Source organism: Ambystoma mexicanum, chromosome 14 (genome assembly GCF_040938575.1).
Source record: "Ambystoma mexicanum isolate Mex_15411 chromosome 14, UKY_AmexF1_1, whole genome shotgun sequence".
NCBI lineage: Eukaryota > Metazoa > Chordata > Amphibia > Caudata > Ambystomatidae > Ambystoma > Ambystoma mexicanum.
The window spans coordinates 484,894,013-484,911,099 of NC_090940.1; the positions used below are offsets into that span (position 1 = coordinate 484,894,013).

General features: G+C 46.1%; 1 protein-coding gene across 2 annotated transcripts in view; it reads left to right on the forward strand.

Moving 5' to 3' along the window:
* The first annotated feature begins 1,374 nt into the window (after positions 1 to 1,374).
* VRK1 (VRK serine/threonine kinase 1) overlaps positions 1,375 to 17,087 on the forward strand; it is a 351,956-nt gene continuing 336,243 nt past the window's right edge. Inside the window, exon 1 of one of the 2 annotated variants that reach the window (XM_069637723.1) lies at positions 1,375 to 1,507. The gene's annotated coding sequence lies outside the window, so the exon portion shown is untranslated. The remainder of the gene's footprint in view (positions 1,508 to 17,087) is intronic. The other variant, XM_069637725.1, reaches the window with a different exon arrangement.

The window sequence follows — 17,087 nt, forward strand, 5'->3', positions numbered from 1 at the left end:
ATTGAACGCATATCACTTCTAGATAGTGAGGACAATTATCAACCCACTAACAATTTCACCCCTCTGCATACACCTCTCAAACTCTAACCAAACACAACCACAACCCTAAAGCATAACAAACTGCATAAACTTCACTACAATGCAACAACAAGACAAACTACACATAGCTTTGCACGACGGCTACTGACCGGAAATCACCCCCATGCTCAGCGAACAGTGTTAACCGATCTGAAGCTGCCAACAGCACATCACTGCTCTCTTGCGCTCGTTCCCACTAACTCAACCCCCTCCCCCTTTCGTTTTCAGATCTCCCAGAGCGCCAGGGGACCACTTTGGTGGTCATAGTGCGCTGTACAAATATCCGTTAACATTAACCATGACATAAATGAAGAAAGCAAATGTGAAGTTGAATTGCTCTCTTTTTAGGGAGGTTTTGCATACGTGGCAAATTTGAATTTCTGCCATACAACCCCTCGCAAAGGTTTTTGGGGGCCTAGGGAAGAAAGTAGAAGGGCTGTGTCATCCGTGAGAACATGCCCAAGCTGATCATGAGGGGAGTACATTCCAGACATATCCCTTGGAACTGTAAACACCTCTCTCCAGATAGCTTTTTTTCAGCGCTGCGCCCCACACATTACTACAGTTCCATGATTAATTTGGTCCCATTATAAACAGAGAGCCTGCCCTTTTCCTACTCATGCCTTGCTGCGCATCTAATCTATCCTCCGCCTCAACTATCTACCTGACTTTTCTCCCCCCTAACACTACTGAATGTTCTGTCATATTCCTCCTTTAACTCTGACGGGCAAAGCACATCAACACTGTAACCTAGAACCGGCAGGCTCTAAACAAACACATTTAAAATATAACATTGTAGGCATTCACACTTTTCCAGAATGTTCTTTGTTTTTAAGCAAACCGCTAGGCTTGGGTTGCTTGAAGAGATAGGGTGTTGAGTGACCTGGGCTGCGGGCTCGCCCACATATCACTCTCCTCCCGTCCCCCAACTAAAGTGGAAGGTGTTCCCAGCGTACATTTTTTTCCATTTCCAGCACTGGAGAGCCTCCACTCACACACACTGATGGGAAACATCGGATCCACAAGTGTGCGTGGGTGATTACTTTGCTGAGGAAAGTGCGTGCTACAGGACGTTACCTACACTTCTCGCGGCTCAGGGAAGGAAACTGGCTTATTACAAATTCGCCTGAGATATCCGCTAGGAATACATAGGTGCGCGTGTGTCTTCTGTCCAGAATAAGTGGATCTACGTCCTGACCCTTTCTTGCTTGAAGGTATACGACTATCATACATCAACAGGTGGTGTAGGACCTCGTACGATGCACTGAACGTAACGTGAATATCACGTGATGATGACGCATTCTAGGGCCGTTCCTCTTATGAGAATTAGTTGCTAGTCATTACAGTTCGTAAAGCCGTAGAGCGGGAGTTTATACATTTCCTGGTTTGTCTTGGCGCTGCTTTTCCAGGTCCGTTACTGACATTGCAGGTGAGCTTTTGTCAGCTGTTTGTCTGTCCCTGCGTATCCTTCCCCTGTCTATACGCAGGCGGATCTTCTGTTCATGGTGCTGTCCCTTGTTTAGGTTGTGAACTTTTCCGCATGTTACTGTGTTGCATGTGTGGATCTAAATTGTTACTGCGCTATTGAGATCACCGGGCTGTGCACATCTTCTTTTCCTTCTCCTTTGGGCTGCGTCTTAACTTTCCAATAGATCGACACTACACAGTGTTTGCATTGTATCTCCCAACATATAATATTAATATATATATATATATATATATATATATATATATATATATATATATATATATATATGTTGCATCCTCTCCAGGCTTGTGTGGAACTTCAGCGGTTCTCTTTGATTGTTTATATGATTCATGGCTTGGCGGCAAATAAATAGACTTGTTGTGACTTCGTTTTGCAAGATGCTTTATTGTAAATTGGAATATTGTTTTTTCACTGCCAAAAAAGCGATTTGGCTGAATCGCGCCGGAAATAATGAAGGTGCCAACACTACAAATAAAAACAAATTTTGTCGGGCCACATTTAAAGCAAACAAAAGCGTGCAACTAAAGAGTTTGAGATGTTAGACGAGGCAGACATGTCCCTGTGTATTACGTGTCATATGAACAGCTAAACAAACCTATAGATTTACATACATGCTTTTATTGTGACACAAAATCTGTCGGAATCTTAGTTTCAAAAATAGTAATTAGCATAATGATGGCCTCAAGTGACATATGGCATTGAAGAGATCACAGGAAAGGACTGCCTGGTGTTGCCTATCGCTGATCTTCTATCATTAGAAATTTACCAAATAAGTGAGCGGTGAGCACTGTGACCAGCTTCTTCCTCATTAACACATTTTCCTCTTCAAACATACCTGCTGATAATCACGAGATGGCCAGGCAGAAGGGAGCTGAAACACGAACTGCCCACTTCTATTTCAACAAGTGCCTGCTGTGGAGAAACCAGTGTGAGAAGGCAACAAGTTGAAAACACTTCTGTTTACTTGAAGGGAAGTGACAGCCACAAGGGCTCCCACAATGCAGCTTGTAAGACAAGCCCCAGAACAAAAGTAACAGAGAAATATATTGCTGTGTTATACAACTGCTGACAGGCAACAGTTGCTGGGGGCCTCCCTGAATCGCTGCTTGGCTTTTTGGCTGTTTTTCTTATGTCCCCTCAGTGCCTCCTGCCCTCCTTTTCATCTTTCTCAACCCTCTGGCTGTCTCCTCTCCTCTGCCCTTGCTGCCTCCTTTTCATTGACTTCCGGATGTCTTCTTCCCCCCTCCGCACCCCCTCGCCCTCTCTCAAGGCTTCTCATGTCGCCTGCCTTGCTGACACTGCTTACCTCTCACCCCTCCCTAATGTGTCCTTACCTGCCCCAGATTGTGCTGCTCTGCTCATTCAGTCGAGTTTTGCCTTCTGGAAAGTGCTCAGCGCTGCTTTAATTTTCAATCTGTGTCCCGGCGATAATTGGACTGGCGAGGGCTCCAGAGGGAAGGCGGCACAGACCTAATTTCTCCCCACACCTCCTGCCCTCAGGTGACGGGGCACAGGGCTTTTGGACATGGCCCCCTACCGGACATCCCAAGAAGCTTTGCTATTCAAGTGTCCAGGCGCCTCTGTTCACAAAGTTGCTTCTGCACAAGTGTAGGGCATTTCTTGCACTGACCCAAATCCTTTTTCCAATTCTACGAAGCACAGACAAGAGCTTCCTGCGTTTAAATTACGTTGCTGATGAAAAGCTGGGTAATGCCGGGCTCAGAGCCAGGAGTGCTCCACTCCTGCTGCCTGCGCAGGGCTGACACTTGACCTCACTGTGCCCAGTGCAGACAGTGTGTCTTTCATAGGTGGCAAGGCAGCATGTCACAAACATCAATCAAATTAATGGGCCATTTAACAGATCCCCCTTCAATACACTGGAGGATGCTGCTCCTTGCTCATGCTGGGCCTGAGGCAACCAGGCCTGGAGCCGTAGAATGGTAGGTTTAGGCGGTAGGATTTCTTGCCTATCGGTAGAGTTGGCAAGTATGCATCTCAAGCGTTGTCAAGTTCCTCTGTGGCCATGCGTGAGAAGACCACACAGTCCTGTGTTTACTGTGAATTCTGAGACTTGTATTTTTTTGTTTTGTTTTTTTTTTAATGTAGGACAACCAGAAGTCCCAGAATTCAAAGCAAAAACAGGACTGGGTGGTCTTCCCACTCTTGGCACCTTGATAGAGAACTCTACATCCCTGCTTTCTATATAGTGCTTTATGCTGGATTTTTTTGCGAGTAGGTGCTGTGATAATATTAGACAGTGCAATAAAGTGGAACGATACCAAGCAGCGATCCAAATTGACAGGCACTATTTAGCTCTAGGTTATAGCCTAAAGGACCCTGGCTAGATTGACACCAACAGCTATTCCCAGTTCACCGAACCCACCACCCCCAAACATATCTTTTGACATTAACATTTGGGTTTAGGATTGTGAATAAAGGGGGCGTTATGATGCATCTAGAAGCTATTTGAAGCATATCAGATCACATAAATTTGATGCAATGTAATAACGTGCATCTCCTCCATCTCCTCTGGAAGTTTGTTACATCCTGCTTCTGCCAGATGTAGCTCCTACCTACTTGGAGATGCTGGATACCCCAGAGCTGCTTTTAGCTCCCGCTTTCTAATTTAAAAAAAAAAGTTTTATTCAAATTGACTTCTAATAAAGTGCTCAGTGGCAACATATTATGTGGTATGGTAATGGGGAATATCGGTCGACTAAGCATTTTCCTGGAGAGAAAGATAATATCACAGCTCACAGTGACTAGTAAGAATTTAGGCTATATACTATCTTGTTTCTGGACTCTTTGGATGGGTCCTAGCCAAAAAAGGTACAAGAGCCACACCTGCTTACGAGGAAAGGCAGAAAGAGTAGGAATTGTCTGAAGACACTGCAAGAACGTGGACACAAGGACAAAAAAGGCCCGACACCCTTACAAGATGAACAAGGTGTGATCAGCAGAGACTATTAGATCCAGAGTTGGTTGGCCAGAAAAGGGGTGAGATGCGACAGTTGAAAAATCAGTGGCAGCTGAATTCTGTATAATTTCAGCCGGTGACTACAGACAGCTGGGTGACATAGATGGGAGTTGTCATAGTCGAAATAATGTTGGTCTTTTGAACAGGTACAGTAAGAACAGAGGAGGTACATTAAAGAAAAGGAAGTATGAAAATGATGGAAAGAGGAAGCTTGAGGTTTAAGGTAAACTGATAGATTTACAATAAGATCTTTTTTTTTTATATATATTTTTTCCTTTTTCTTATTTTTTTTTACAGCATTTTTGGAGCGAACGGGTGCTCACACCATAGGGATATCTAAAACAAGGCTCTGTTTTACATTGGGTATATGCATCAACCCAACAAGTGTAGTAGATCTCTGTATCAGATTGTTTGCCAATAAGTTCAAGTGACCCAGATGTTGCATCATTGGGATGAAGAGACGTATTAAGGTACTGTCCTTTTTGGACTTTATAAATACAGCAGCAAGAGTGTGTCGCAGAAACCAGGCTTGCTCATCGTTTTAGGGTGATGACTTCAAAGACTGGAGGGGGTGTCTGTACTCCTGCTCTCTATATGGCAGAGGAGAGGCACAGAGGACCCCAGCCAAGATTCTCGATAGGGTAGCGCTGGTCGAGCAATCAAGGCCTAGCTTCTCAGGAGGTGATGCAGGCTGGTTCTTAATTACAATGTGGTCCCCAAGCCCCCACAAAGGAATGTCCACACACTATTAGTTAAAACACAGTCTTTATATAATTAAGTTCAAGGTTATGTACACAATCACAATAACTCACTTTGTGCTCAGAAAATCTACAATGGCAAATATATACAGTTTCTAAGTGGTACCACAATTATCAGATTTCATTAAAGTGCATCAACTGTACTCTGGTTGAATGTCACACAAATCGATTAATAAAGGTAACCAGCAATAGACATAGGAGGAAAGCAGTTGGTTAGAACAATTTGACAGAATACTGGCCCCTACCACTAGACACAGTTCTGGGTGGAGCTTCAACCCTCCTCCCCCGCCCCCAAACCTGGGCAACCTGTAAAGTAAAGATATATCACAAGCCCAGTCCATATATTGTTCTATAAGTCTTATTTCCTCCTATAATGTTTCTACCACCACAATGTACCTGGAATAGCAGAGTTCGACATCTGGTCGTCGACAGAACCTTCTTGAGCGGCTCCCTTTAAAGCAGGAGCCACAGATCGTTGAGATCCCACGAAGAAAGTGAACTTGGCGGCGAGGCGGCAGCTTCGGTCCCAGCGGTGCGCGTTGTCAACAAAGCAAATGTGTCCTGCAAGGAAGAGGCGTGCGGGGCACCTCAATGACGATAGTTCAGGACCGCAAAGATTTTATGCAGTACTGTGGCCCAGGAAGGGTGTCGAGTCATCCTGCTTCTCTACGGTCGTTGGGTGGTGGGGAAACCCACCAGCGGATGCTCCTCGGCGCGTCGACGGCCTGGCCTTTTCTGACAGGATAAGGCAGGCGGCAGTGCCGACGAGCGCGTCTGTGAATCAAAAAGTCTTAGGCAAAGGAGCGTGCGGCTCTGGTTGTCTGTGGCATGGCGTCAAGCGGTCCCCTCTTCTGGGCAACACAGCTTCGACGGGCCTCCAACGGTTACAGCAGACTTGCGAAACCTGATTGACGACTGTGGATGGAATGTCCGGTGCTGTTCTTCGTTCTCCTTGGCTGTCCCAGTCTCCAGTCGGCAGCCTTTCGAGAGTCTGACTTCAAGGGCGCTTCGGCGAAGGTTAGCGGTGCTCGATGGTCCCTCGGAGCACGGGAAGAAGAGGGTGCATAACCGGGTCCTCTCTTGGATCAGTCTCGACAGCTTTTGGATTTCGGTGAAGGGAGACGGCAGTCAACCTTCTTCTTCAGGCTCGGCTTTGAGGTTGCATCAGTTTCAACTTCAGCTTCTGAACAATTTCCAGCTTCTGAACAATTTCCAGTGGTGAGAGGTCCCCAGTTATACCATTCTGTCTCTCATCCACACTGCTGGGTCACACTCAGCAGCCAATCGTACAGAAGGGCATTCATGCAGTCAGTCAGCCAATCAGGCATACAGTGCATTCAAGCCATACTCCTCCCTCTCAGACACTCCCACCAAGGAATGTGTATTGGGAAAAGTAGCCACCCATTTAACACTACACACTGCATTCATACCAGTTTCGGGCAGGGCTGGCTTAGTCATTGTGTCAAACACCAGAAACCAGACATCCAAAACAAGAAGTGCATATTGGTCACACACTCCGTTCACCCAGGTCCCACCCACAGGGTGTACCCACAACATAGTCACTGGGAAGGCTCCAGCCAGTCTGGCCTAGACTTCACAACAACACCATATATGGAACTTCCACCCCACAGCCAGTCAGGGCGAAGAGACAGAGTCAGGGCTTCCCAGGACTTTGGGAAAACAATGTAACAAGTAATAGAAAGCAAGAGGCCACAGCGGCCATCTTGTTTCCGATCAGGAATCAACTGATTCCAATGGTAGGGCCTGGGTATCCCAAAATGGAGGATACTCGGAGCACCTGTCAAATTCAGCATGGAGCTGCCACCAGCCCATACCCTGCTCTGTGGGCCACACACAGGTGCCCAAAAACATACACTATGGGCACAGGGTTGCACCCCCACCCATGGGTGCCATAAGGGTATCCCATGGGTCTGTACACCAAACCAAAAACAGGAAGAGCTGCACTGCCAGGAGTCCCACATGGACTCCTGGGCAGAAAACAATACAGAACACAGATGGAAAAAGGACTACAGGACAAGGATAGGGAGGCCCTGGCCCTACAATGCATTTCCAGCATCACAATGACACACAGAAGCATCTTTATTCTTTGCCTTGCAAGCCAAGGAAAAAAAGCATCCTACACCGAATGGTATCGGATGCACTAACCTGATTATCCCCCCTAGACCCATCAGCTTTGCAGGTTACTGCTCACCTGAATGAATTAAAACTTATGATTATTCAAGAACATACAGCTAGGCCTTCAGCACACTTATCCCTGCAGCTGCCAAAACAATGAACTAATTTGTCCCCATGCCGTCCTTTTTTTAGTGTTCATTTCTAGATATGCCTATCTGCCGAGGCCAGCAGAGGGATGTTGTTTCTCCACCCCCATGAAGACTTCTGATCACCAACTCAGTCAGGTTAGGTGGAACATCATTCTCAACCCTGGCCCCCACTCTGTGGAACTCACTTCCACCCCACATCTGACTCACAGAAGACCTCATATCTTTCCGCAAATTACTGAAAACATGGCTCTTCCCCCTAAAAGATCGACTCTTAATTCAAACAGTATAACAGCAACAATAAACAGTAGCCCTTGGTTGTTGTATCAAAAATAACAATCCAGCATCGAGACCCGGTTGAGAAAAATGGAAAACTAAAACTGCTAGTGTAAATTAAAACAGATAAACTGAATAGAACGAAATGAAGTGGATGAAAGAAATGATGTAGATGCAGTGGGTGAAATGAATGCAGTGGATGTAACAGATGAAGCGGATAAATCAGATGCAGTAGATGGATTGGATGAAGTGTATGGATCGGATGAAGTGGAACAAGTGGATTGATCTGGAATGAAGTGGTTGGTATAAAAAAAGAATCGGATAGAATGGAGGAAGAAGGGATAAAAAGAAGTATCCTGATTAGATGAAATGTAACAAAAGGATGAAATATAAAGTACGGACCAAGTAAACGAAACAGAAAAGTAGATTGAATGCGTGGAAAGGATGGAGTAGACGGATAAAGTGGATAAAAGAATGAAATGGGTGGAAAAGGTGACTGAATTGAGCAGAGGGAGTAGATGGAACAGATGGAGTGGACAGAACAGAGCGGATTGAATGTACAGAATGAATCAAAAGGATAAAGTGAATGCAAAGGATGGAGCAAAGAGCTAGCAGGAATAAGTCTACTTGTCAAAACGAAAGGATGAAGTGGATGGAACAGACAAATTAGATGGAACAGAGTAAATGCACTGGCTGGCAGAGCGAATGGAAGAGACTAAACACGTCGAGCGGTTGGCAAAGATGGAGCAGTTGGCATGGATGGATGGAACTGACTGAACGGATGGTAGAGGGCGAACAGATAAAACGGATGAATGGATTGAATGGGTGAGACTACAGAGCAGATTGAATGAATGGAAAAATGCTTAGCTTTAACAAATGGAACAGATCAAATGGACCGAATGGATGCAGTGGACAAAACCGATACAGTAGACAATACACAGTACAGATGGAGTTGATGAAAAAAATAGAGCGGAGGGAACAGATGGAGTGGATCGATCTGATGGAATAGATGAAGTCAATGGAACAGGTAGAGTGGATGGAACGGAAGGCGAGGATGGAATAGATGGAACTGATGGAGTTGCACGAAAAGCTGGAATGGATAGAAAGGATAGGAACAAACAGAGCGGATTGGAGTGGATGCAACAGGTGGAGTGGATGCAACAGGTGGAGTGGATGGAACAAACCGAGTGGAGGGAACAGGTGGAGTGGAGGGAACGATGGAGCGGATGGAACGGATGACGCAAGTAAAACACATGGAACAGTTCGAACGAATAAAAAGGATAGAACAGGTGGAACACTAAACAGATGGGAAGGATGAAATGGATCAACAAATCGGATGGAGTAGTTTATGTAGATGAAGGATCGAATGATGGGATGGATGGAAAGACTAGTAAATTAAATGATGAACCAGAAGAAACTGAGTGAACCGACAGAGTGAATAAAATGGATAGAATAGTTGGTACAGATGAGCGCTCGATCTCAAGCGCCTTACTGAAAACCACAATATCATACTACCAAACTTACCCTCTCCTATACACCACCACTGAATTTGAACACAGCGATACTATGACACATTTGGTATAGCTGTTCTCATACTAGCACCTGCCACATACTCCACATAATCCTAATTAAACAAAGCTAACTGAGCACACACCGCTAGCCTAAGCGTCTCCTCGGGCCTATTTCAGCCAGAAATCACTCTGGATATCAACCCACCAGAATGAACACATATTCCTGACCTCCCAACCACCACACCCACCGCTAAGAAGCAGCTATCATGCAAGTGCCACACCAGCTGCACACATATCCGGTGCACCCACGTACCTTATGTCTTCACTCTCACTCTCACGACTTAAACTACGGTTCTCGAGGGTGTTCAACCTACCAGCGCCTTGAGATGATACCACTGATACATAAGGCGCTATATAAATGCAAAGTAACATAACATAACTCATAAGACATTCCATTGCCTGTTCTTGTTAAAACTGTCACTCTTCACCAAGCAAGTGCGTTTTGGCGATGGCTCAGTAACCCCTGTGGTCAGTGTTTTCCTGCTCAGTTTAGAGTGCATACTCGTGAGTCAATGGAGGGCTATGGGGAAAACAAGCTGTGGAACATGGGGATATCTAATAAGTCAGCCCTAAAAATATTTTTAAAACGGTGGAAATGGTGATGACAACCAACCATGTTCCGTTCATGGGTATTTACCTTCCTGTAATTTAATTTACTCTTATCGTTGGGTTTTCTCCAACAGGCCTCTAACTGCTCACTTTTTTAAATGCATCTTCTTCTGCTTAGGACGATCTGGTCCCACCTTCTCCCTGTAGAGTGCTGCATCCAGGCCTGCTTCGTGCTCTTAGGCATGCCCCGCTACATCCAGATGCTGTACCGAGTATGGAAGGGGCACGGCCTACTGCCTGACATTAGCCTGTGCTTTGCTCACTGTGTGGCCTCGCTGTCCCTTGTGCCCGAGGGAGTGGCTTTGCGTCATGGACATTTCCCGACACTGCATCCAGCCTTGCAAGAGCAGCTTTCATTAATTACCGGCCCTGCTGCTACCAGTAGTGCCCTGCCAGCAGCAGGTCTGCGTAACCAGACAAAAAAAAAGCCGTAGCTGGGCGTCCGGATGCTTCTTACGAGCGTATTGGAAAGGGGAGGGTCCAGAAGTCCCTCCCTAGAAAAAGTGTGTGAGTAAGGATGCAAAACACAAGGGGGATGGGGGATCCTTGTAGTTCCTCTGATGGACATTAGTCCCGGTTATGAGTGCCTTACCCAGATTCTTTAGCTCCATATCTTTCACAGAGGAGAAATTATACAAAACAAATCGGTCTTTGTCCTGGCCTGGGGCAGTCCAGCACCGAAATTCCAGGCCGAAACATGTGCCTGGGGTTGCTGTTGGTACTCCTTCGGAAGTGAATTGCCTTGCATTTCCGTGCTGGACTATCCTTGGGCAGGACAAAGACTGATATGTAATGGAAATGTCTCTTCTGTTAAAGGATGGTGCGCTGAAGACTCTGGTTGAGACTCTAACCCAGGATATAGGCTGCTAGACAGACACTCCCAGGACCCCCCTTGTTTACGTAAGAATGCAGACATTAATGTGTTAAAGAAGGTGACGAGGAAGAGGAATGAGGTGGTAATGAATATCTACAGAAAGCAATGCTGTTGACTCAACACAACTTCATTAAAACATTTTTTAAAAAGAGTATATCGCATCACTTTTATGCTAAGACATTTTGGCTGTGGAGGTTGCTGAGGTTATAAATACTGATTTGTTCCTAGATCTATCCACAGATCAATGAGTATTTCTGGGGAAGAAGTTAAATGGTGAGTAGAACTTCCAGTATGTCGCACCTCACACACTTGTTGTGTGACCCAGTCCCTGTTGCACTCCGTCCAAGGATCTACCACGATTTTACTTGCTGAAGTTCCAATACTCTGGGGCTTTCCCATGTTCTCTTCTTTGTTGGTGAGGTATGCCCCGGTAATGTGCCCTGTTGTTCTTTCTATGCCGTCAAATTGATAATTAACCATACTCCAAGCTGCAAAGGCTGTATTTGCTCCATCCATCACGCTCTCTGACAACTCCTCATAGCCCCCCGCCCCTCACTCCTCCCCGGTTGGAAACATTTCCATCTGCTTTTCCAACTGGCAGCTGAAAGGCAGATGCAGGGATTTAGAAAAGTAATTCCTAAAGATGCGTTCACAATAACAGATCTATTTCACTAATCAGACCATTATGCAATTCTAAAACCATGATTGTGACATTTAACATGTGTTTTTTTTGTTTTTGTTCTTTTTTTTTTTTTTACCACCAGTGTGCTAGCAAACTAAAAGGTAGACCCCAAAACCTGATGTGCCAAAACAATATATCCAATGGCCAATAAAAGTGCACGAGTAGCAAGAAAAACAGGTTTATTACATGCATTCTATGGCCGGAATAATACAAGCCTCATTCAACGTGTCATAATTGAATGTCGGTTTATATAGGAGCGAGTGACATCCTGGCATTGGCAATCTTTCAAAATGCATGTAAATTCTTGTTCAGTGATTGCTATCCCCAACAGAATTCCATATAGTACCTAGCCCTACCCGTGACCAATATAATGAACTCTTTTTGACAATGACCTAATAATCGAGTTATTCAGCTTCTCTATTTTTATTGGTTGTTGTAAATTCTTACATTTTGCAACATGCAAATCGGTTACCTATTTGCTATCCCACGTTGTGTGTTCCATGGTGGGTTTCTTCCCCCTTCATCCAATCATTTTGGGAGGTGTAGACCATGTGGTAACGAAAATGAATAGATCATCACCTTCTTGAGGGACCCCAGGGATTGAAATTCAGATTGGATAAGCAGGAGCTAAACGCCACTCCTGAGTAGCCAGCATTAACCAGTGACCAGGAGCTGCCACTGGAGAACGAGGAGCTAGTACATTGTGTTCTGCAAATCTAACTTCCAAATAAGTAGCAACATATCTTTTTTTGCACCCCTTGTGCTTTTAATGTCGTACAGAGGTGTCCTAATGTTTGTTTATAGATTGTCCCAAACGTCTAGGGTTAAATTCACGTAGGTGTCTTCAGTTTGCCTGGGGAGCAAAAAGTAGCTCCTGGCATCTGTTGGTATCCAGCTAACCAGGCTCTTCTAGGGTACAAGCAGGAGCTAAATAGCTCCCAGCTCCCCATAATTTCGAACCCTGGGACCCAAATGTTGGCACCTTCTGATCGTCCTCAGCCTTGTGACTCTACAAATGACAGCTAATATTCTTCGGAAACATGTTTCACCTTTCTGAACATTTCCTTCCTTTCCCATCATGGGACTACATGATCTAATGTGATATATTTCTTGAGTGCTACTCTAGGACCATGTCTTAATCTTAAATGTACATCTATGTGGATATCAATGTGTGTGGATTATATAGGTTTTATGAATATATTCGGTTGGGAGACAGTAGGGTCACTCATTTGCCCCCACCCTTCCATGATACTCTACTTTATTCCCTTTGTTTGAACAGGTATCCTTTTGCTTTTATTAACAAAGTACCCTTGGTGGTTGGTATTTGTAGCTTAAATCTAAGTGGGCAATTTCCAACAGGTGGCAGTGCGTTTCTCTGCTGCAATTGGCCATTACTCAGCACACTACCTTGTTCTCTACAAACTGTGGTCTTCACCTTGCACATTTTAATTACTGTGTAAGAACACTATTAGTTGTATTTTCTCTTGCATGGAGCTTGGGAACCTGCTTTGCCCTGCACTTCTGACCAATCCCTGTGCGGCTTTTCGCATCTTCCTCTAAAGGCTCTACCCTTATTCATGCACCGTCTAGGATGGAGATGAGTTAAGTGTATTTTACAATGAGGAAAAATCCATGTGCTCATGTGGCCTAATAAGCAGCCCAGTAATTTGCATCTATTATGGGGCCTATATATGTTTATGTGCCAATTAAATTATAATGCAATTAATGGGCAGTAAAAAAAGATTTATACCGTGCTGGTGCCCTTTGCATTTTTCTCTGCTTATATGTGTATCTCAAACCTAATGCACTACTGCTCCTTATTTGCTTACTGCATTATGTCACATATGCTGTACTCAATGTGCGATTCTGCTATATGTTGCTGCTTGAAATATCTTCGTCGAGTGCTCTCAGAAATGTATCGCTTGCCCTTGCACATAAAGCAGAAAGGGTGCACCTGTAACTGGGGCCACTAGCATTTTAATAGGCCACCCAGTCCACTCTATAGGGATTTCCTTAATTTGTTTCCTCTCAAGTTTGGGGCATGGCGGTGTATCCCAACTTCCTGCCTTTCGTTCCTTCTGGAACTATCCTCTTTTGTTAACTCTTTGTCCCTCAGTTCTTGCTCCCTTGCCCAATCATGATATGATTATTTATATCACGCCCATACACAAGTGTTTCGGGGCGCGACAAGGCAAGGGAGGGTTACAAGGGAGGACAAAAACAATGATCATACTAGGCCCAGTGACCTTGAGAAGATGCAAGTGCAGGGGAGAGGGAAAGTGCAAGGGGTGGGGGGAGTGGAAAGTGCTTAACACCTGATCTAAGCAAACAGTTAGTGTGGCAAGTGCAATAATAAGGCACAGACAAACCTTGCCTAAAGTGCAGGAGGGGGACTGAAGGGTTGCAGATACAGAAAAGTGCAACGGTTGCCATGAGGCAGTGCAGGTATGAGGCTGGATGCGCAGGGATCTGGGCACGATATCTCAGGGTAGCCAGGTGCCAGTGCCGAAACAGACAGATCAGCAGGGGAGAGGAAGGGAGAAGGCAGAAACAAAGAAGAAGGTCTTGGGGTGCTTCCGGAACCAAACCCGGTTGTCCAAGTTTCAGAGGGATGTGGAAGCTGTTCCAGAGGGAGGCCCCTGCTGAAGAAAGTGATCTGTCCCCAACTCATTATTTTGAGAAGCGACTGACCCTGAGGGGGTTGGAGGTGGCGGAGCGAAGTGTTTGAGTAGGAAGGTATTTCCAAAGGGAGAGTTGAAGGTATTGCGGACCCAGACCCCAGAAGGCTTTGTGGACAATGCAAAGGGTCTTGAACCAAAGAAGATATTTCAGGGCTGGAGAGATACGATCCCAGGGCTTGAGTCCAAGGACAAGTCTCTGTCCTGTTCTGGATGAGAGAGTGCGGAGAGTAGTAGCCAGAAGATTTAGAAAGAGCCTTTTGCAGTAGTCTAGCCTGGAGAGAACCAGAGCTTTAGAGACAGTGAGCTTCGGGGGGAAGGAGAGGAAAGGAAGAATACCTCTGAGGAGGTGCAGTTGGTAGTATGACTTCTTAGAGACGTCAGAGATGTGTGGAGAAAAGGAAAGCGTGGAGTCAAAGATGACCCACAGGTTCTTAGCCTCACAGGTGGGAGCAGGGAGAGGGCCAAGGGAGGCAGGCCAGTGTGTGACCGGAAAGGAAGGTGCGGGAATACCTATGAGGATGATCTCTTACTGGCATTAAGGCAGAGCTAGTTGGCGGCACACCACTCCTGGATTGCAGACCGTCAGAGATGAGAGAGTGGGAAGAAGAGGCAGAGGGGAGCCTGAAAACGAGTATCATTGTGGATGTTCAGCAGAGCGGTTTCCATGCTTCTGGCTGCTCTGAAGCCAGACTGATGGTAATGGAGACAGCCAACAGAATCCGTGTGAAGATTAAGCTGGGAGATGGCCAGCTTTTCCAAGAGTTTGCCCACAAAAGGAGTGATAGAGCTTGGGCGATAGCTGTGCAGGAGGGGTCAGCTGTGTGTTTCTTAAGAGGGTGCACAAGAGTTCTTCAGAGTGGAGGTGGGGGCTCCAGAAGCGAAGGAGTGGTTGCTGAAGTAGGCCAGATCAGGAGCGAGGGTGTCAATATGGTCCTTAACGGATTTGGTTGAACCGGGAAGAACCTGTTTTGACGAGACATTCATTGATCTGACTTGTCGGGGGGGGAACAGAAGAACGGAAGAGAGGGAGGAGAGGCTTCTGCAGGGGGGCCGTAGATAGTAGAGAGAAGAGGTGGAGAGGACGAGAGGATGGACTGAATGTCCTGAGGTTTAGAGATTAAATGAGGCTGGGGCCGTGCAGATGGCCTGGGAGGGTACAGGAGAAGTATACTGCTGCAGGATTGGCAAGCTCCTTGCAGATTTTAAAGAGTTTGTCCGAGTTGTTGGACGCAGGCTTGGATGTGGGCTCTCGTCTAAGTGCGGACAGAGAGCCGGTATTGCCTTTTGAGCAGGCGGCAGGCCAGTTTGTCAGAGGATGTGCAAGACGCCCCCATTTTCTCTCAGCCACCCTACACTTGCGTTTAAGGGTGATTAGGTCAGAGTCGTACCAAGATTTGCACTCGGCTTTGGGCTTCAAGCAGATCCTCCTAACAGGGGAAAGAACATCAAGCGTATCAGAGATGGCAGAGTGGAGCTTGGCAAGGGCAGTGTCTGGATGAGTCAGCCAGAGGGGGAGAGAAAGTGGCAGCGAGCCTCACCTGACACACGCTTCATGGGCCGGATGACCGAGTAGGTAGGTGGCAGTGTTGGAGCAGGCTGTGGAGTAGAGGGGGAGAGATGCGTGGAGTGTCCTTTCCAGGAGAGAGGAGTGGTGAGAGGGTTAAATAGGGGGAGGTCAGAGGAGATGAGAACATCCAGATTGTAGAATGTGCCCAGCAAAGTGAGTCGGGCCAGAGGTAACAATAGAAAGAGAGAGGGAGAGTTGCAGAGGTTGCGAGTACAGAAGAGGGACGGGAAGCATCCAGGTGGCGTGGTGGTGGTGGTGGTGGTGGTGGTGGTGGTGGTGAGTCAGTCAGTCTTTGGCACCTTTATCTTACATACTTCATGTACGTTCCACCCTCCCCAATAGCATAATCCCACAGGTTGCATCCCAGGAAATGCATTCGCAATCCGCTGCAGAATCGACATAGCATTCTAGATCATTTTCTGGTTCTGGGCACCTACTACTACCTGGGGGTCTAATTGGGTGTTATATGCGTACCATCTATGTCAACTTCATCTGTCGGGTGTATTCATCATTACGAAGTGTCATCTCCTGTTCTTACTGCATGCACTCTTATATTACTTCCCCAGGGCACCCAACAGGTCAGTACTACTTGGCATAGACGCCAAATCAAAATGAAGCGGACAAGAATAGGGAAAGGTACTTTGCATATGATGGTTAATGAGTTTGGTTGTCCGAATTATTTTCCTGGATACCATTCTGATTCTTTGGCGATTCCTCCATTCCTGTCCGCAAGTTAGGGAGTGCATTTATAGCTATACTTAATGAGCCATTGTTTCAATCATTTTGGGGCACACATGTGCAACATGTTTGCCGATTTTCTTGCACACTCCTCCCGCCTTGGCCGCGAGGAGATCTAACAATAGGCGATTCTGCAGGGTCATTGTACATGGAGCTCTTCACGCACAGCATTCAGGCTGTGCTCCGTCGCGTTGGCTAATTGTTCTACATTGTAGGGTATCACTTGTAGCCACTTGGCATTTGTGGCTGTTTGTACTCCAGGAGCGAACAAAAGGTAACAAATAGTTTGATTTCGGAAAAAAGGTCTATACTGCATTGGTATCTTCTCCAAAGCATCTTGACCTGACCGCTTTCCAAGGGACAATGTCGATTGGCCTCTCGGGCACTGAAGAGGACTGGGGGTGTGCATTTTGAATGTTAACGTGTGTTTCAGGTATGAGGACGGCGGATCCATGAAGAATAACCAGGGAACATACTCCATTCTGCGAGGATGGCAAGTAGAAAT